This window comes from Hyaena hyaena, unplaced genomic scaffold (genome assembly GCF_003009895.1).
Source record: "Hyaena hyaena isolate Hyena2069 unplaced genomic scaffold, ASM300989v1 scaffold_55, whole genome shotgun sequence".
Taxonomy (NCBI): domain Eukaryota; kingdom Metazoa; phylum Chordata; class Mammalia; order Carnivora; family Hyaenidae; genus Hyaena; species Hyaena hyaena.
In genome coordinates, this window is record NW_024080687.1 from 2,010,313 (window position 1) to 2,032,188 (window position 21,876).

Consider the following 21,876-nt stretch of genomic DNA (forward strand, 5'->3'; position numbering starts at 1 on the left):
AATAAAGGTGCCAGTGTCACTTAAGAAAGTCTCCAAGGAAACTGCACAAATTATTAATTTGATTAAATCTCACCCCTTGAGCGCTCATCTTTCTAATAGTCGGAGAACTCTGCATAAAGCCCTTCCACCACCTACCAAAGTATGAGAGCCACCTCAAGGGCAAGCAGCTATGTTATGGCTAGTGTTGCGAGTTGAACTCATCAGAAAATAAAGAGATCTGCAAAAATGCAAAAAATGCTACTCTTCTCTAAATCTTTGTTTTGGAAAAAAATAGCAAATTTTCACTAACTCTATGTAATTTATACTAAAATGTTATGAGTGCGTTGTTATTTTTAAATTTTCACATATATTTAAAATTTTCCCACTGTAATTTCTAGTACTGTAATTATCAGTAGCTATAACCTCCCTCAACCAAGTTCCTTGAGGGCCTCAATAAGTTTTAAGAATATGTAGGTGTTCTGAGACCAAACATTTGAGCACTGCTGCTATACATAATGTTATTTTTGGTCTTCCCCTTTTAGAATGCAAACTACATAACGCAGAGGTTGTTTTCTGTCTTGTTCACTGCTGAGTGAGTTTGAAAAAGTGCCCGGCAATACTAGGCACTCAATACAGATGCACTGAATAAATGAATGAATGAATGAATGAATGAGCGCCACCAGCCACACCTTCCACGCACCAGGGCCTGCTTGCTGGCTTTCCCATGAACATCCCCAAGGCACAACCCCTGAGTCCTGGCTAAGGTCCTGTGTCCAGCCATCTGCGCCAGGGTACTTGCCAACCCTGCCCTCTCCAAACCAGACCAGCTGCCCATTCTGAGCCTCCGCTGCATTGACCTCCTGTTATACTCTTCCTGGCCCTTAACGCCGCCACTCACCTTGTTTCATGATTCCTTACGTTCTTCAGCTCTAAACACAGGGCCTAGCACAGAATAAGTGCTTTTAAATGAATACAGTATTTGAGCGAACACATGATCCCCCCCATCGTTTGTGGGGGTTACATTCTAAGCCCCCCAGGGGATGCCTCAAACCATGGATAGAACCGAACCCTATACAGACATTTTTTTCCTGTACACACATACCTCTGATAGTTTAGTTTACATCTTAGACACGGTGCAAGATGAACAACAGTTACTACTAACAAAGTAGAACACTTAGGACAACAGAGTAAATGCGGGCTCTCTCTAAGATAACTTATGGGGCCCCGCTCACCCTTCTTCGTGATGACGTGAGAAGATAAAAAGCCCGCATGACGAGATGCAGTGACGCGAGTGACGTGGACGCTGTGACGCAGTGTTAGGCTGCTGTCAACCTGACCATATGTCAGAAGGATGCTCTTCTGCTTTTGGACCTTGGGTAACCAAAACCAGGGAAAGTGAAACCAGTGTTAAGGGGGCTTACATTCCATGCTTTTTAAATAAGTGAGTGATATACAACAGAAGCGTATATTGACATCAATAGCATATATACACACCCATTCAGAAGAATCGTTTCCAACAGCCAATTGAAACTTTCTCCAATGACACCCTGAATCCCACACACCTCTTTACTCACAGCTAAGACTTTTACTTACTGCAGAAGGTTCTCTAGTTAACCCTCGCTGGCCAGTACACCAGAACTAGTATCCAGGTATCTGCCTCATGGCCACAGGTCCAGTAACTGGGCCCGGTGACAACGGTTACATTTCTTGAGCTTCGACTATAGGTGAGTCATCCTGGTCATAGATATATATAATCCCTAGGCTTTTCAGCAACCTAATAGGGAAGAGCCCATAAGAAACAAGGGATCAGGTCTAATTAATTTGTCGTGATCTCCTGGCATTGTACTTGGCACATAGTATATACTCAATTAATGTTTAGAGAATAAATGGATAAATAAAAGAATCCCATAAAATGAGTGTTCCTATTCCATTTTACAGGTGAGTAAACTGAGCCTCATAGAGGTTAGACAGCCCATTCATCATATTCCCACCCCCTCTGCATATTCAGGACCACTGATGATACACGTGGGTTTGCTCCCACAGCCTTTCCACCCAGTTAGAAAAAAAAATATTTATAGATCACAGACCCTTTTGGTCTTGGTTCATCCTACTGTTCATTCAGCAATCATTTCTCAGTTGCGGTCACCTGAGACAAGTCACCTTGGCCCTTCCAATCCAGCCATCCTCCTCAGACCAAGCAGGTGCATTTTCAAAGCGCATTAAACTTCTTTTCAGCTGATTGGTCCAGACCCGAGACCAATACCACCAGGGCCTGCAAGCCCAGAGAGCCTCACAGGCCAAAGGAAGCCATCCTGCTTTCAAGGAGCGTGAAGCCAGGAGCACTTCTTTCAGTCCTCCTCTGTGTCTGTTTCTGGGGGGTGAAAAGCAAAGAAAGAAGTCAGGGAAACGCAGGCCAAACTATAGGCTCAAACTGCACCCAACCTCACCACCCTGTGACTATTGTTTTTTGCTGGAAGGTAAAAGACATGTGGCCTGGGGAAGTCTACGGTGGCTAATGGTTTGCTTCCTGAGTGCTTCTAAGAGCTGCACTTAGAACCAGAGGAAACAGATCTAGGAAAGGGCTAGAAAGGCCAAAGTTTGCTTTCTTCCTCAACACCCAGGGTCCTCACGGCTTGGCCGCAACCATCCTTTGCTCAATGAGTGACAACTCAAGTACAGGGAGCAAGTGGCCTCTTGTGCGGGCGTGGGGCTAAACTAGGAGCCGAGAAGGAGCCCCAGAGCACTAGGAAGGAAGGTCCTAGGATGAGAAAGCTCTGGGCTCAGGCCTTCTCAAGCTCTCTGGAACCCATGGGCATCAAGGCACAGTGCCTCCTTGGCAATGGGAGGGGAGTCAGACGGACAGGTCCTTCCCCGGCAGCCTCCGCAAAGAACAGAGTGTCCATGGTGCTGTCCCACCAAAAGTTCTTTTATTGCTCCAGGTTGCTTTCCACTTTTAAAAGGGGATACATTTTAGAAGTAGAAAATTCGATGAATAATAAGAATAACTCAAAAAAACAAAATTAAAATCACCTGTGACCCCACTCATTCCCCAGAAACGACAGTCATGGATATTTTGTACAAAACCTCCAGGCTTTCTCCAGCGTGCATCTTCAGGCTTCAGCACAGTGAACTTGATCTCATCATGTTCATAGTATTTTCGAAACAGGTTTTCCACCAAACGCTACATGGTAAACATTTTCTTCATCACAGTAAATAAGACTGTATTGTTCTAAAAGCATACACAATATTCTGTCATCATCTGGAATGTATTAATTTTTTTAACTATGCCCTCATATTGAACTTTTTCACTCTCCTAAACAGTGTGCTAAAGATCTTGAACATAAATTGGGCACTTCAATTATTTCCTTAGGAGGGTGACTCGAAATGGAATTATTGGGTCAAAATGTACACATATTTAAAAGTTGTTTCAACAGACTTATTAAGGTATAATTGACATGCAATCAATTGCACACATTTTAAGTGCTCAATTTCATAATTTCTGACATATGTAGACACGAATAAAACCACTGCCTCAATCAAGATAATGAACATATCCATCACCCTTGAAACTTTCTCTGTACCCCTGGTAATCTCACCGTCTCTGTGCTCTCCCCATCCTTGCGACCACTGCTCTGCTTTCTGTCATTATGGATTAGTTAGCATTTTCTAGGGTTTTCTATAAATGAAATCATACAGTCTTTTTCCTCCAGCTTCTTTAGTTAGCATACTTGTTTTGAGATTCATTCACATTATTGCATTTTTTGACAGCTCATTCCTCCTTTTTACGGAGTAGTATTCCACTGCATGAACAGGAAGGAGAACACATTTCTAATGCTCTTGATGACCAAATTGTCTGCGGGGGCTTCTTGAGATGCTTTATCATAAACGTGTGGTGATTCAGAGTTGACCACCCCTGAATAGTAAGGATTGAAATTCCATGTGTTCCAGGTGCATCATTCGGGGTTCTGAATTGCACAGCCTCCAGCGTGGATCACCAGGAAAAAATGAAGATGGCCAAGAAGACATGCAGGAGAAAGGGGCCAGTGAGGGCAGCAGTGGCATTAATGGCACCTGGGGGGTTCCTGCCTCAGCCCTCCAAGCCCAGAAAGGACCTGCTTCATGGATGCTGTCGAAGAAGCCTTCACCAAACCAGTGTTCACTCACTGGTGGTGACAGGCATTGATAAGCAGGGTGTGGGACAAGACGGGTTCTCATATCACGTAAATAAGTGTGTGTGAGGCGCTTCTGCTCTCCTGTAGCCATGCGTGAACTTGGCACTGACACAAACACATATAAGTGTAAAAGCAAAAAAAGCAAAACAAAACAAAAAACACCGTATTTGCTTTGCTACTAGACTGTAAAACCACTGGAGGGTAGAATCTGTGGCTGACTCATCTTTCTCCGCAGCCTCTCACTCTGGTAAATTCTCAATGCATTTCTCTTGAATGCTGTTGACTACATTTTCTTTGAGACAGCTCATCTCCTGCCCGGCACCACGGAGACAGAAATCAGGTGACCTCAAGGGAGATGTGCAGAGGGAGGGGGGTTACATCCAGGGAAGGACACGTCCTTCTGAGGAAGATGAACGTAAGGGTAGCTGGAGAGCTGACTTTACATGTCACACAAGTGTGTTCACAACAAAGGAAGGAGGAATTCCTGTGACAATCACAGTCCTCATTTCTGTCATGGGTCACGTGGTTGTAGCTGGTATTTATAACTACCCTCTCCCACTACTCATTCTCTATTTCCTTTGCCTTCAGCAAGCAGCTCAGCTGATCGTAGTTCTTCACCTGGTGGGAAAACCCAGACTTTCATTCCTGAAGGGCCTCTCTGGGCCATTAGAAGTCCTGCCTGATTTCTAATGGCTGTTGGAGTTTTCCAGCGACCTTAATTCCAGGGTGCGGTAATACTAAGTGACACACTAGGAGATGTCCTATAATCTAGACATTCTTCCTTACCTCCACTGTGGAGTAGCAGTCCCCTTTGCCATCAGGATCCATCACCCCAGCCAACTATTTCTGTGTCTGCTGATTTAAAGGAACAAAGAGAACACCTAGGTGGCTCGGTCAGCTAAGCGTCTGACTCTTGATTTCCGCTCAGGTCATGATCTCACAGTTTGTGAGATTGAGCCCCATGTCATGCTCTGTTCTGACAGCATGGAGCCTACTTGGGACTCTCTCGCGCACTCTCTCTTTGCTCCGCCCCTGCTCTCTCTCTCTCCCCCCCTCCATGTATCAGAGAGTAAATATATAAGCATAATTTAAAAAAAATTTTTTTTAAATAAAAGAACAATGAGCCCAAAGTGGCTGAATGGCAGTGTCAACTTCCTGTTCAATGGAATCATTATTATTCTGTCTCCCGGTGGAAGCACTCCTTCCTCTGGAACTAAGACCTCTAGGCCAGCAGAGCATGAAGTCACAGCAACAAGAAGCAAATATTTTGCTAGTGGGGCTCTAGGAGTGTAGCTTTCTCCCCACTCCCCACCCACCAGCTCCTCTGCCTCCCTTAACATACAGTCCTGTGTCTTCCCTTTTTTACTTTAAAAAAATTTTTTTTAATGTTTATTCATTTTTGAGAGAGAGACAGAGTGTGAGCAAAGAGAGAGGGAGACACAGAATCCAAAGCAGGCTCCAGGCTCTGAGCTGTCAGCACAAAGCCTGATGCGGGGCTCGAACCCACAAACTGTGAGATCATGACCTGAGCCAAAGTCAAACTCTCAACCGACTGAGCCACCCAGGTGCCCCTTCTCTTCTTTAAAGCCACTCTGATCTCCCCCAGCTGGGGTCAGTCACTCTCTCCATCCCCCCTTATTTTCCATTGTATTGAAATTACTTGTTTATTCACTCAACAAGTGAATTGGGAGCTACTATGTGCTAAGTACTCTGGTCCTTCTCCTCTGTAGTCCTTCCAGAATATAGTGAAACAAAAAGACTGATGACAACCGTCAGCCCATATGTTAGGAACCAAGTGGGAATGGTACCATGGACTCACTGAGGAAAGGCACGTATCATAGAGTGGTCAGGAAAGTAGCAAAGGTTGTCTGGTGGCGCCGGGCCCTAAAATAAATCTTGAAGAATGAATAGGACTCATCCTGATTCAGGAATTACAAAGGAGGTGGGGAGGAGTGAGCAAAGTCAGAGCAGCACTAGGCGGGAAAAGAGGTGTGCAGACAGGGGAGTCAGCACACTCACTGCCAGAGGACATGGAGCCAAGACAATATGGCTGGATGATCATACTCTGGTGGTCAAGAGCCTTATAAGGGGCAGAGCTATAGACATGCGTACAAGGAAAAGCATCATGTTAGCTGGGCCAAAGGGAACCATTCGAAGTTTGATTGATGACTTAGTTAGAGTCTTATTTTAGGGGAGTCTTTCTTGCTGAAGTATGGAAGAGTAGTTAATGAGGAGAAGACCAGATCAGACAGACTAGTTATGAGGGAACTACAATAATAAAAAAAATAGGGGGGGTATGAAAACCCCTAAGTAGGGGTATGCTAGCTGGGATGCAGAAGTAGAGATGAGTATGACGAATATTTTAGAGACAAAATTAATAAGGCTTGCTGTTTGGAAACAATGTGGTAGCTAAATGGGAGGAAGAGTCAACAATGACTCCCAGGTGTCCAAAGAGGTCTGGTGTGGACAGTATGTCACCATTAACTAGGACCAATCAGGTTTATCCCCTTCTCCATCCTCAGAGATCAATAGAGTGCCTGAGCCATAGCCAGTGTTTAGTATTTCTGAATGAATGAGTGCACGAATGAGTAAAGAATAGGGCAACAGTCTTGCCTCAATGCCCAGCTCCAAGGCATCTACACAGATTACAACACAGAGTGAGGGATGCCTGGAGTCAGGCAGCTAGAGGCCCTGCAGGGAAGCCTTGCTTTGAGGCTGGTCCCCTGTCTCAGCAGCCTGAGGGCTAAATAAACCCTTAACCATAGCAAGGAACAGGGGATGACAAATAACCACAAGCAGAGGTGATTTGGATCCTTGTCATACTCAGGCTATTGACAGCTCATCAGGTCACGTGAGAGAAGAATCCCAGGAGCTTGACCTGGATAAAGAAAAACAGACTCGGAGACTTTCATTAGCAAAAAAGACTGAACGTGACCAAGGTCAATGTTTGCAAAGTCATGAAGAGAATATCAAAACAAAGAGATTCCAGCCCATTTCTTAGTATAAAAATGTTATTGGAGGTCAACTAAATAGAAACTCGACTTCCTGGAAAAGGGACCACATTGAATTTGGACATCCATCTGTTGAAGGGAGGTAGGATCAAAGACTACAACAGATTTCTTTAGTGTTAAATTGATGATGGCTAATAAAGTTGCTAGAAGTCACCTGGGTGTTTGCGGTACATCCCTTGTATACGATGGGATAATTGATTGCTTTTCTCCTCCATCCCTTCCCTTTCTTGTCTTTGTTGAGAACTCTCTCATGGGCTTTATAGACCCCACCCCCCTCTATGGGGAACCTTCTTAGCTGAGTGTCCTTGAACAAGTTTTTGGACTCTCTTTTAGGTTCGTCACTATAGAACAGGCACAGTGACACTGACCTCGGAGAAGTGTGTAGGACTGAATGAGATGGTACACATAGTATGTGCTCAATAAATGTCCGGTTTCATTCTCAGGGACAGAGCTCTGTCACGATCTAAGAACAAATCAACCTTTTTGAGTTTCCCACCCAAAAAAACGCCCACTTTTTGGGAGAATTTAATAAGACAAAGGAGAGGGAAGTGTTTTGTCCACCATGAAGAATTCTCTAAAGAATAAAATGATGATTGCTGCATGGGGTTGAGGAAGGAAAATCAGGCCCCTTATTCTCTGGAGATTCTGAGGACTTTCACCCAAAACTGTGATATTTTGTCTTTAATTCAAGGCTTGTGGTTCATATTGGAGATCTGTACACCAGATTGCTCAAGAACTGGGCTTGGGACGTCCCTCCAGGACCACCCAGGAGTCTGAGCAGCCACAGGATGCCTGCAGCTTGTTGACTTAAGAATATGAGCCACTGGAATGGACTACACCTGTCTGTACTGGCCACCTAGCCTTGTAGTCCTTCAAGGTGTTTAATTTAATCTGCAGAACTCTATACAGTGGGACCCTCATTCCCTCTGAGGTTATTGCTTGCTTTTATAACATCAAGCTAGGAAGTTGTAAAATTACACAGTGTGGGAAAAATACCACGAACCTAACCTTGATTTGACCACCTACCAACTATGTGGTCTTGAGCAAATCATTTCACTTCTTTAAGCCTCAGTTTCCTGGCCTATCAAATGGGACTTATAATCCCTGCTTATCTCTCAAGGTTATGAGAGTCAAGAAACTATCCGTGCACTATAAACAATGATATAAAATAAATACAGAAAATTAGTCTTATCATTTCTGCTATATTAGTTGTGTGAGGCTACACAATCTTCCAAGAACATAACAAAGAATCATTTCTTACATAAAGTCAAGAGTGGATTGGGTGGTTCTTTTTTTATTATTTTTTAATAAATTTTTAAAAATATTTTATTTATTTCTGAGAGAGAGCGAGAAAGACAGAGTGTGAGCAGGGGAGGGTCAGAGAGAGAGGGAGACACAGAATCCGAAACAGGCTCCAGACTCTGAGCTGGCTGTCAGCACAGAGCCCGACGAAGGGCTCGAACCCATGAACTGTGAGATCATGACCTGAGCCGACTGAGCCACCCAGGCACCCATGGATTGGGTGGTTCTTGAGGGCAACTCTCGTCCATGCAGTGATTTGTGGATCCAGGCTCCCTCCAGTTTTAGATACTGACATCTCAACATCTGATACCCTGGGTTGTGGAAGAAGAAGAGAGGGACAGTGCTCCATCCAGGATGTTACTAAAAGCCATACCTGGGGATGGCTGTACATTCCTTCTGCCTATATCCCACTGGCAGAACGCAGTCATGTGACCCCATGTGATCACATGATCACATGCAAGTGAGAGTAAGAAATTTGGGGGAGTGCAGCTGGTGAATACCACTGTCCCTGCTATACCTACACTAATGGCAAAGAATTCCCATGTTTAAGAAAATGCAAGGCAAAGTACAAAGACCTTAGAATCAGATAAGCCTAGATTCAAATCCAAGTTTGTCGTTTACTGGCTATATGACATTGAGCAGTAGGCTTAACTGCTCAGAACCTCAATTTCCTCATCTTTAAAATAGGAGTGCTGGGGCGCCTGGGTGGCTCAGTCGGTTGAGCGTCCGACTTCAGCTCAGGTCATGAGCTCACGGTTTGTGGGTTCAAGCCCCGTGTTGGGCTCTGTGCTGACAGCTAGCTCAGAGCCTGGACCCTGCTTCCGATTCTGTATCTCCTTCTCTCTCTGACCCTCCCCTGCTCACTCTGTCTCTCTCTTTCTCTCAGAAATAAATAAAACATTAAAAAAATAAAAATAAATAAAAATAAAAAATAAAATAAAATAAAATAAAATAAAATGGGAGTGTTAATAGAACCTACCTCACTGTTTTACTGTAAAGACTAAATGAGGTAATGGATGTAAAGTGCTTTTTTTCTGACGCATAATAAATGTTTAATAAAAGGTGGATGTTTATTGCATTTTTATTCTAGCCTCTGAATCTCGAAACTGCTGCCCCACTTCTGTATGTATGACAGCTTGAGAAGGAAAGATCTTAACACTCACCAACTCCCATCCCAGAAACACTTTATTGCTAGTAAAACATGATCAAAATGACCTTCAGAAAGAAGTAATCATCTGAGGGTTATTCATTTTCCAAATAAGCAGCTTATACTCTGGTACAGGTGCCAATGACCAAGGATCCCACTATTTTATAGACCCTGTATGTGCAAATTAAGGGGGGAAAAACAGCACTTCTTGGTGCATCACAATCTCATGGAGTCCACTGATTGATGATTGTGGATTTTACTCACTCCTCCACCAAACACTCTTGTGCAGTAAACAACCTGCACAATTGTACCCAGAAGCCCTGCAAGTAATATAAAAATAAAGAACCTGTAGTCCTACTCTGGAGGAGCTCACCAGGAAATTCTGGGAAGATAGATCCACAACTAACTAACTCAATTTCCCAGTGGAGCAGAGGAAGAAGCAAATACTTTTGTGGGTACAAAAGGCAAAAAGTTACCCACTCTTCCTTTTCTCCCTTCCTACAAACTAGCCTGTCCTAAAGTGTTTCAGTCTTGAATGGTCCTGCAGAGTTAAAAGGATTCAGTTGCCTTTGGTCTCTCTGAGTTAGAGGTCAATCACAATCCAAGACACAGAAGTTAAATCACTCTACTTTGGTCTAATCTAAGTCCCTTCCCAACTCTCTAACAGGCAGCTTACTTTAGAAAACTCACTTAACCCCCCATGCCTCAGTTTCCCCAGCATAGAATGAATGTGGGATACTAACCACAAGTCTATTAAAGGGAACAAATAAGAACATCATGAGATTTGAAAATTATTAACAAATATTATGTATAAATATAAGTGCATAGAGATTATTGTTATTTTGTGTGTAGCATTGGTGAACCTCTATAGTAATTAGCAGTCGTCATAACTTCTATGAGATATCTTTAGAAAGCACCTTTCCTTATTGGTTCTAAGCACTTTCTCCAAAAGAGGACAAAGTGGGTGCTAGAATATGACAGAAAGAATTACAGTAAGCTACAAATAAGAGAAGCCTGAAAAAAAGTAGCATAAATAATTTAGAGGTTTTTTTTTTTTTCTCATGTAACAAGATGTCCGTAAAGAAGTGCTAGTACTGTGGCCATAATATCCAAGACCTAAGCTCTTTCTGTCTTTCCTTTCAGCCGTTCTTAGCTATGCTGTCAGCTCAGGCTCATAGTCTCTCCGGGACTATATTCTCAGTTCAGGCAGGAAAGAGGAGGAGGGCAAAGGGAGTCTCCAACGGAGTTCTACTCAAAACTTCATTTGCTTCTCATTGGCCAAAGAAGTATCACATGACAACTCCTTACTGCAAAGGAAGCTGGGAAATGTAGGTGTTTAGCTGGGCATGCAGCTCTGTTAGCAAAGAAGAAGAGAAGAATGATTATTAAGTAAACATCTAATAGTGTAGACCAGATGGTTTAAGTCACCAGCTGATTGAAACAAGGAATAAAAATGTGGTTAAAAAAAAGGGGGGGATGGGGTGCCTGGGTGGCTCAGTTGGTTGAGTGTCTGACTCTTGATTTTGGCTCAGGTCATGATCCCAGGGCCATGGGATCGAGCCCCACGTCAAGCTTCATATTTAGCATGGAGATTCTTTCTCTCTTTCTCTTTCTCTCTCTCTCTCTCTCCCTCTGCCCCTCTCTCCTTCTCGTGATTTCTCTCTCTCCAAAATATAAATAAGTAAATAAATAATGAATACATAAATAAATAAATTTTTTTAAAAAGTATATGGGGTAACTGCCCATATCAATCAGCGACTTCCACAATGATCATGAAATCTCAGTGACACACAACAATAAACATCAAGGGAGAGCCGGGGTCAGCTAAGCGACCCTTACCAAACTTCACTGGGCTTATTCACATATCTGGGGGTTAGCTGGGGGTTGGCCAATCTAGATTGGCATTGGCTGGGACAGCTGGGGTGACTTGCTCTGCTCCTCGGTGTCCCCCTCTCCAACAAGTTAGGTCACACATGTCGTGATAATGACAGATGCAAAAGAGAGCAAGAAACATGCAAGACCTCCCAAGGTCTAGGTTCAGAATCGATACACCTCAATTCTACTTCATCCTGTTGCCCAAAACCAGTTCATGACCAAGCCCGGACACAGCCTTGGAAGGCGATAAAGAGTTACATGGCAAAGAGCATGGATACAGCCGGGATGAAGAATTAGACTCATATTTACATACATATTTACATACATATTTACATCCCCATCCTCTTTCCATGGGACCTCAGACCGAGGGGCTAAAAGAGGGATTGCGTGTCTGAAAAATGTTCCCTAGGTGGTAGGATCCATCACATCCACACTCACTCACAGGTCTGCTGATAGAAGAGTCATGTCCAAGCAGCGTGATCACTTTATTTCCCACAGCTCATTGTGGGAGGTTAATGTCTTCCCAGAAAGTAGGGGGATAATGCCAGGATTTTTAAATGGTGGAAGATCCAAGACGACAAAAGCTGCATCGGGATTAGGAGGAGGCATACAAATCCTTCAGCTGCAGAAATGGCGTTCACCTGAACTTGGCTCTTCACCTAAGCTTGGAACTAACATAAAACTGAACCTGTTTCAATGCCGCCTTTTCTGCACAGTGCTACTATTGTGCAGTGGGTGGTACAGATTTAGCTAACCCTACAAAATCCATTTCCCTGGACACATCCTGCAAGGTTTCTCTGACTGCTGGTGGTAAAACACCTCCATGGAGCTCATTCGTCAAATAGTGCTGTCATTCAGCCTCATTCCTCCTAGAGGCACACACTGGAGGGAGAATTTCTCCTCCGGGGTCCCGGGCTTGTCTGTTCGTGGTCCTATAAGTCACAGCAAGGAGAGAGGAAAACATGGGAGAAAATGAAAGTGTCCAAAGGAAACAGCCAACTGTACAGAAATGGTGTTTTCAGACCAGCTTCAGGAGGACCTGACAAGGACCTTCTTTCTCTACAGAGGAGAACAAAAATGCAGTCAGCAGAGGGCTTACCCCAGGGTAAAGTGGGATGGATTACAAGAGGCCTGATTTCTACTTTTGATAAGTGCATACCCCTCCCTGGGCCTCAGTTTCCCAAATGAGCAACTGGAACTGGATGAAACTGAAGCCCCACCCAGCCCCTTTGAGTCTGTGTCTGGGAAAAACCAGGGGCCACCAACTCAGGGAATTTATACAGGATCGCACATGTGATCCCCGACAGGGAGAAGATGGTAGATGAGCTCGGCATCAGAATGATTAGGAAATAAGGGCTCCCAGCCCAAGAGAGCAGACACTTAACAATAAGCCCTCAGAAAGGTCTGGGGGGGGGGGGAGGGAGCGGGTTGCATGCTGTGTCAAAAAGAGCAGGAGAGGCCACTGGGGGAGTATATTTTGGAGAAGAGGGATTCCTTCTTTTCTTTTAAGTTTTTAAAATTTGTTTATTTTGAAAAGGAAAGAGAAAAAGAGACACAGCAAAAGTGGGGAGGAACAGAGAGAGAGGGAGAAATAGACAGAATCCCAAGATTCCACACTAAACACGGAGCCTGACATGGGGCTGATAGCGCAGAGCCCAACTTGGGGCTTGAACCCACAAACTGAGACCATGACCTGAGCTGAAATCAAGAATCAGACGCTTAAGCCACTGAGCTGGCCAGGTGCCCTTGGAAAAGCGGATTCTGAAAACAAACGTTTATTTAGAACACCAGAGGAACAGGGACACAGAATGCTCTCTGAGATGTGTGGGCAGTGTTCCCAGCAAACAACCTTAGCTCCCAGATCCAAAGAGGGTGACCACATCTGACAAGGACAGCCACATGGCATTTTTGAACCTGATGTGCAATTCCAAAAGGAGAACGGATTTTTATCTTTCTTAATTCACTGTAGGGGTCCAGAGACCTTAAATTAATTGGACCTAAATACCCGCTCATCGATCCAGTATGAACCAATCTCACCCACCATGTGCCAGTGGGGTATTTTGTTCCCTTCCTGGCTGGATGACACACACGAGTGACAAAAGCCATTGCCTCTCAGCCACAGGTGGAGACCCCAGCCAGCCGGGGAGACACAAAAGAGAGGGAACGCAGTCCTGACCGGAAATGCAACAGGTCAGCCTCTTGTTCCCCCACCCTCACTTCTAGACCAAATTTCCTGCCCTGAAATGCTGTCCACCGCCAGACTGAGGAGTGGGGAAAAAAAAAGAAAAGAAAAGAAAAAGAAAAAGAAAGAAAAAGAAAAAGGAAAAGGAAGCAAAGCAAAGCAAAGAAAAAGGGCTTTTAAAATTAGCGTCCTAGGATATGGGGCTGGTGGGAGGAGGGGATGAGAAGGCTCTTGGAAGCACTCCAGCTATTTTATTCCAACGTTTTCATTCCGGTTTGGAGGTCTGGGACACATTGATTCACAACTTTATAGCTCTCATTCGGTGTTGATTTATGGCTTGACCAATCTGGGCCTAATCAGTTGGAGAAGGATTGGTTTTTCGGTCCAATAATGTTATATTTATGAGCCCATGAAGTGCACCGTGGCTGCAGCCCTGCCTGGAGTCAATAGGACTCCTAAGATCTCAGAGAGGGGAGTTCACAGACTATTTTCTGCTCCCAGATCAGGCTTAAAGCTCCTCTGTACATTAAAGGCTTCTGGTGTCATTTCGTATTTAAACCCCAAGCTGCCTGCCTGTAAATCTTTCACAACCGTGAACAGCTCTGATGGGTCTGAACGTTCCCGGTTCCGTCTGTCTGTCACTCCCCGCCCCCCAACCCCTTTCTTTGGACCCTGGGAGGGACTAGCCGGGGACTGAGCCGCAGACGCTGCTGGGTGCTGGCTGGCTAGTGTGCAGTGTGCAGCGGCAGCTGCAGAAACAGGGCCGCTTCAGAGGGCTGAGCGCGAGGAGGGGCATCGCCAAGGCCGTGCAGAGTTCAGCGGGTTATCGTGCTTCCGGCTCCATCTGTGGTTACTCTGGTTCAGTGACTGTAAAGAAATGAGCGGCCTGAAGACACAGGAACTGGTTGAGAAGCCTGCCTTGGCGGGGAGGAAATAGAGGTACTCAGATCACAAGCGTCTTCCTGGTTTGCTTTGAGGGGGAAAGACATTGTCCTTGTCATCCTTGGGAATCTGTTCTCTGGCCTCACCTTGGTCTGCCCCCGGGGCCAGGCATTTATTTGCAAGGCAGCTCCCCGCAGTAGTGGCCCCTGGTGGGTACCTGCAGTAAATGCCCACTGCCAACCTTGAACCTCCCCCCCAATTCACCCCTGAGAGTCTCCTGACAATAGGTGCACCCCCGTGGTTCATCCTGAGAAGAGAAGAATCTAGCAACAGGAAGACCCCTCAGAAAAGTCACAAGCATCTGCTGGGTAAAGGCAGAAAGCTGCAAATTCTAAATGTCACAGTTGGAGCCCTACAGAGGTGACTCTATAGACGTACTTATAAAAGAGGGGATTTTCAGTATCCTGGTAGGATTGTTCACCATCCTTGGATGAAAAGTCAAATGCATCGTCCAGACCAAGTATCAGCAAACATTCTCTGCAAAGGGTTAGATGGTAAATATGTCTGGCTCTGCAGGCATATTTGGTCTCTGTCTCATCCCCTGCTGCTTTTTTTTCACGATTTAAGAATGTAAAAATCACCCTTAGCTCCCAAGCTGAATGAGAACAGGTTATGGGCCATAGTTAGCCTGACCTCTGGCTTAAAAAACGAATACAAGTTTCTTTTCCATTCAAAATGTGGGCTCCATCCTACGTGTGTGTTCCCTTGTTGAGTGTGTGTTCACTGTCAGGGGCAAAGGTGTTGAAGAACATGGACTGTTCCAGGCTATCCCATCTCACCACTGGGGAGAGTCCCTCCAGGGGAGGAGGCGGCGATAGGGTTGAAGGAACCCAGGACTCAGGAGAGGGTAGCTTCCATCCCGGCTCAGCTCCACATTTGCGGGACAACCCTGAGCAAGTCACCCACCTTAGTGACCCTTCCTGGAAGGTGGCCCTACAGCCCTGTGAAGGGGGTCAGGCCAGAGGCTGCCCAGGCACCCTCCAGAAGGTAGTAATCCATGGGGCCATCTCAAACGCTTTTGGGAACAAGATGGGATGCAAGAGGAAGGAAGGAATAAAATCTGTCAGATTTGTTCACTGCAGCTGAAAGCACAGCCAAGTTTGAGATGACCCCCCCCCCCCCTCGGCCCCCGACTCACGGTCGGAAAAAAAACCGCTTTGGGCGCAGTCGCTTGGCACGCGGCCCACTCAGGAAGACCAAGAGGAGCGCCGGGCCAGGGAGCACCGGCCGTCCCTGCCACGCTCCCCACGGAAACAGGCTATTCGGCCCCGCGCGCCGCGCCAAGAATCCGGGCAGCCGAGCGAGCCATGCCATTGTGGGCAGACACCAAGGCTCCCAGAAAACAAGCAAAGGCGAGGCCGGGGAGCTGCTGCCGAGGCAGGTCGTCATGACCTTCCCTCCTGGGCCAGCCCCAGGCTGGCGGACAGACAGATCTCCGGCTCCATCCAGGCAGCAGCCAGGGCTGCGCTCAGGAAGCTAGAGGTGGACCCCCCTCACCAGCCCCAGCCCCAGCCTCACCGCCTCAGCTGCCAGACTGGACCCTGGGGACCCCTCCCTTCCCCCCCAGGACTCAGCCCTCCATCAACGTGTCTGAGCAGCCCTAGGGTGACCAGGATACAGCGCCCGCTCTGGAAGGCACGGCGGGCCAGTGTAGTGCCCTCCCGAGAGCTCGGGGGCAGTAGCAAACAGCACTCGGTGCATTTTGGAGGAAGAAGCTGGAGCCAAGAGCCTTGGAAGATGCTCCTGGTGGCCTCTCATCAGAGGCTTTGCACATTTGCTTTGTGGGAATGGTTTGAGCCTACTGGGCACTGGCCAGCCTCCTCCATGAGAGCCAAGGTTAGAATCAGCCTGCAAGCTGCTCGCTGGGGCCCTTGCTTTACGAGAGGCTTAGAAAATGCCCCTGGAGGTCCAGATTCTAATCCTGGTACCTCGGATACTTGCAGAAGTGCTTGCAAGTTCTGGTCCTCCAAGCAGAGTTGGCTGTTTTACTGTCAAGTGGCCGGAGGGGATAAGGAGGGAGAGAAAAAAACGGTGACTATAGCCAAGCCACCTTGTATGTGTAATGCAGTTGATGACATTGACCTCAAAGGTACTTCAGAGCCACCAAGTGGGCACAGTCCTTCTGGCCTCTCTCCTCACCCACTCTTTTCCTCGTTGTCTTTTCCTCCAGGGTCTCCTCTTGCTCCCGGTGCCCAACATGTGTGGCACTTTGGTGTCATGGCTGGGGGTGGGGAGAGGGGAGGAGGACGTCCCCACTGGTTTATCGTTCCAGTGCTGCCATTTTCTCACTTTTTCAGAGCGCTGTAACCGCCAGAGAGTACCTCAGTTGTCACCCTGGGGGAGAATCACCAGCCAAAAGCAATTCAGCCGCCCTGGATCTTTGACCTACTTCGGAAAGGAACAAATCCAGGCAGTGTGATAGACAGCCCCAGGTGGCAGCGCACAGGGCCCTGGAGACAGACACATCCAGGCTCTGTCGGTTACCAGCGGTGTGACCATGGGCAAGCCACACGACCTCTTTGTGCTCAGTTTCCTGATCCGTGAAATGGGTGTCACAGGCCCTGGGTCCCAACCTTGCTTACAGGGTTGCTATGACAAATACATAAGATCTCGTGTGTAGATAGAACACACAGCACAGGGTGGATGCCAGAGAGGAGCCCAATGAGTGTTAGTGCATATGTCCTTTAGGTAAAGGAACATGTGTCCAAGGGCGAGTCCCAGGGCGGCTTCCTATCTCCTAGAATGGCAACAACATCGGTCAATCTACTATTTTCCAAGAGCTCACAGCCCCCCGAGAAGGCTCCAAAACCCAGCCAGTCTGCACGTAGCTACAGAGTGGTCTCGCGGGCACAGTCTCTTGGTGGCACATCCTAGACTGTGGAGTGGTATCAGAGGAGCGAGCCGGGTGCCTGTGGCCGCCTGTGGCTGGGTCCTGGGGGTCAAGCAGGCCTCCCCTGCCGGCACAGGCACTGCCCACGCGCGTCTCATGGTGCCTCTCCGGTGCTCCCGCGGCGACGAGCTTGCTCTCTGCGGGACAGCTGCTTTCTTTAGATCTACTCCTGCTTTGACTCAAGTTGCTGCTGGCACTGGTCATTTGCCTGTCTGCTGTCAGCTGTGCTCTGTCCTGTGTCCCGGGGCGGAGGCCCCACAGACCGCACTTCCCAGGCTCCCTCCAACGGTGAGACTTCCAGCTACATTCTGGGAAAGGGAGGCAATGATCTCCATTCCTCCCGATGGTCTGGCAGGGGTTTCAGACAGTAGTGACAGCCCTAGAGCTATCCAAGGCTGATGGCGGCGGGGGTGGCAGTGGCGGAGGCTGTGGCCCGGCAGTGTGGCTCCCGAGGCGCCGCCGAGGCAGCTCAGCTCTGCCACCAGGACTTTGGAACCACGCTGGTTCTGCACCCCCTTGGCTAATCCAGCCCGGGGCTGGTAATACTTCTCTTCAGTTATTCATCTTAAGTAACCTTAGCTTCCCCTCATGCCCCTCCAGCCCCTCCAGCCCTTCCCACACCTTTGTTTCCTGAATGAGACCCCCTCTGCGTACAAAACATAGACGGCTTCTGTTTCCCAATAGGACCCAGACTCTGCACCATTTGAGCGACCGTCCAGGATCCATCTCTCCCAGGCGGCTTTGCACGTGTCTGTTCTGGCCCACGATGCTCTGATTGTAACCTTCAGAAGGCAGCCTTGACTGTGTCTCTCCCTTTTTCCAGGCTCTTGAGGGGCACCATCCCAAGACCCCTGCATTCCTCCTACCATTTATTCACTTCCCCGTTTTGAAGCTCGATGAAGCCACAGCAGCAACCTAGAATAAGCAGTAAGAACGTATGCAGGCCCTTTGGTCCAGAAATCGCACCTCTAAGGAATTTTCCTTAACAACATACAGAAGAGCAAAAACATGTATGCCCCAGATTTAGTCACTACAGTACTGCTTACGACTGTGAAAAATTAGAAACTGAAACAGAGGATTGGGTAAGTATATTTTGCTTTATATATCACATCTCTTTTTTTTGAGTGGAAAAATTTCCATCTATTATCAAGTTAAGAAACAAAACAGGCTGCAGTACAGCAGGCACGGCACGATCACAGTTAAGAAGTACACATATATGCACGCATTTGTACAGACACACAGATGTTTCAAAGAGTTGCCAAAATACGGACAGTAGTTATCTCTTGGGGATGGATTTTCGGGGGGTTTTATATTCTTTGTTCTCTTCTGTATTGTCTGCATTGTTACAATTGATGTGTCCTTTTACAAAACGCTTATTTTTTATTTTTTTATTATTTTTTTAACGTTTGTTTATTTTTGAGAGAGAGAGACAGAGACCGAGGACAAGCAGAGGAGGGGCAGAGAGAGAGGAAGACACAGAATCTGAACCAGGCTTCAGGCTTTAAGCTGTCAGCACAGAACCCAACATGGAGCTCAAACTCACGAGCCGGGAAATCATGTCCTGAGTTGACTGAGCCACCCAGGTGCCCCCAAAACACTTTTATTTTTTAAAAGGCAGAATACTGTGATAACAGCAGAACAAAACAGACCAAGTCATTCCCTCATGGAGCTAACATTCCAATGACAAAACATAAAATAAGCATGTAGTGCATGGGGTGGTGATTTTTTTGCGAGGCAAAAAGAAAAAGAAGAGGAGACTAAGAAGTACGTCTGGGGAGTGGAGGTTTAAGATTAGGGAAGGGGTTACAACTTTTAAAAGGAGATTTGAGCAAAGATCTGAAGGTGGTCAGGGGGCAAGTCATGTGACCTATCTGGGAGAAGAGTGGTCCAGAAAAATAGCCAGTGCAAAGGCCCTGAGGTAGAATGTGCCCCCTGCATGGGAGAAGCAGCAAAGAGGCTTGCATGAGCAACCTGAAGGACAGTGATAAGAGATGGGATCAGGCAGATCATAGGAGACCAAATTTTGTAAAACTTTGGCTCTTACTCTGAGTAAGATGAAAGCCAGTGGAGAGTCTGGGCGGAGGAGCACCTTGGTTAGAAATATTTTTAAAACACTACCCTGGCTGCTCTATGAGAGTAAGGAGGGGGCCGAGGGACCAGTTAGGAGGCTTCCCAATAACTCAGGAGGGAGACGATCGTGGCTTTGGCCAGGTGATAGCGGCAGAGGTAGTTGGTTAATTGAATCCTTCAGAAGGTAGAGCCAGTGTAATTTGCTGTTGGATCGGGTATGGGCATGAGAGAGAAGAACCAAGAATTACTTCAAATTTAGGGGGAGAGGGTCTTTAAACATTTGTTTGTTTGTTTGTTTGTTTATTGAGAACAAGAGAGCAACTGCAAGCAGGGGAGGAGCAGAGATCAAGGGAGAGAGAGAATCCCAAGCAGGCTCTGCACTGTGAGCCCAGAGCCCAACTCGGGCTCCATCCCATGACCCTGTGAGATCATGACCTGAGCTGAAACCAAGAGTCGGATGCTTAACTGACTGAGCCACCCAGGTGCCCCAGAGTGAGAGGGTCTCTAAACCACTATGTTGACCGGCCTTCACTCCCTCTGGTCTCTGCTGGAACGCCCTCAAAAACAGGCCCCTCACAGAGATGAGCTGCTGTAACCGCTGGTAGGCACAACCTTGGCTTCGGCCTGCTCTTTTCTGAACCATCATGGGCTTACGTCATGCTGTGCCAGCCCTCAAAACACCTTAAACCTCAGGCGAACAGGTATCAGGACAATTAGTGTCATTCGGAGGGAGATTTCAACCTAGGATCTACAAAACCAGATTTCTTTCTTCCTTCCTTCCTTCCTTCCTTCCTTCCTTCCTTCCTTCCTTCCTTCCTTCCTTCCTTCCTTCCTTCCTTTCTTTCTTTCTTTCTTTCTTTCTTTCTTTCTTTCTTTCTTTCTTTCTTTCTTTCTTTCTTTCTTTCTCCTGCCCAGCCCCTTCAAACTGATACTTGGTTTGAACTCAATTCCAGAGCCTTGGCTGTACCTTCTGCAAAGTTCCACCCCTCCTATCCCCCCTCAGCCCCATCTCCATAAACCCTGGATGAGGCCAGGTTTCTGAGGCCCCCCTCACCCAGGACAGGCGCCCTAGATGGAATGAGTCTTCCTTAAGCCGCTTTCTGCTGATCTCCTCACGTGCACCTACCGGGATTCTGACCGAAGGATTCAGTCCCTGTATCTGAAGTTAGGACGTTTATGCCAGCCCGTCTGTTTCAGAAAGATTTAGTCTTTTGTTGTTTCTAACCTAATGCAAAAGAAGTCCCTTAAAATTAGAACATATGAGTTTGAATGAGCATATGTGGAAGGACCCAATACTAAGGATGTTCCCAGCTGCCCTGGTTAAATGTCAGCTTAGCTGTTGCTTCAGCGAAAGAGCAGAACAAAGCACAGTCACCTCGGGCCATGGATCCTTTTCCTGAAAGAAAGAAGGGGGAGGGCTTCATCAGTCAGAGATGGAGAAGTTCAGACGCCTGTGGCTCCCCCTCTACTGGGTGCCTTCTGACACAGGACTCGGGAGAGAGGAGGTAGTGACCCCCCCCCCCCCCCGGTCAGCAAAGGGCATCTGGACAGCGCCTTCTGGTGTGCAGAGCCCCCATAACATCCGAGTCAGCCCCTGAGAGGCCAGGACGGAGCAGATGCCGTCATCTCCTTCCGACAGAGATTAAGAGACTGAAGCAAGAGGGGTTAGATAACTCTCCCAAAGTCAAAGTGAGAAGCCCGGCCTCTGGGACCTGCTGTTTCCCCTCTCTGATGCTTCTCGCCACCCTCCTTCAAGTACTGTACACACTGGAGTCGATGATCCTTCTCTGTGTGGGACACTAGACTGGGAACCCCTGGAGAGCAGGGCCCTTATTCTGTCCATCTTTGGGTCCCCCCAGGCACCAGCATTACACACAAGAAATAAATGTTTTTTCAATTGGTTTGAACGCCAGTGAAGCTTCTTTGGAAGCTTGTGGCTAGATCTAAAATGCCCTGGCTTTTAAAACAAAAAGTCCCCCAGAGCGTTAGTGAGAGTTTTGGTGAGAGGTTGGGTCATCTAACTGTGGGGTACAAAGACAAACCACCTGCACCCGCAGGAATCCCAAAGCAGGAAGGCCCTTGCTATTCACATCAACGTGGAATGTGTTAGCATCAACACCCCCCAGAGCTGATTGGGAATGTAGAGTCTCAGGCCCGCACCCCAGAGCCACTGAAGTAGAATCAGCATCTTAACAAGCTCTCCAGGTGGGTCCTGCACCCCAAAGTCTACGATGCACTGGGTATGCCAAGAACTACAGAGCCCAGGCAGCTACTGGCCTCAGCCCATTAGCTGTGTGCCTTGCAGT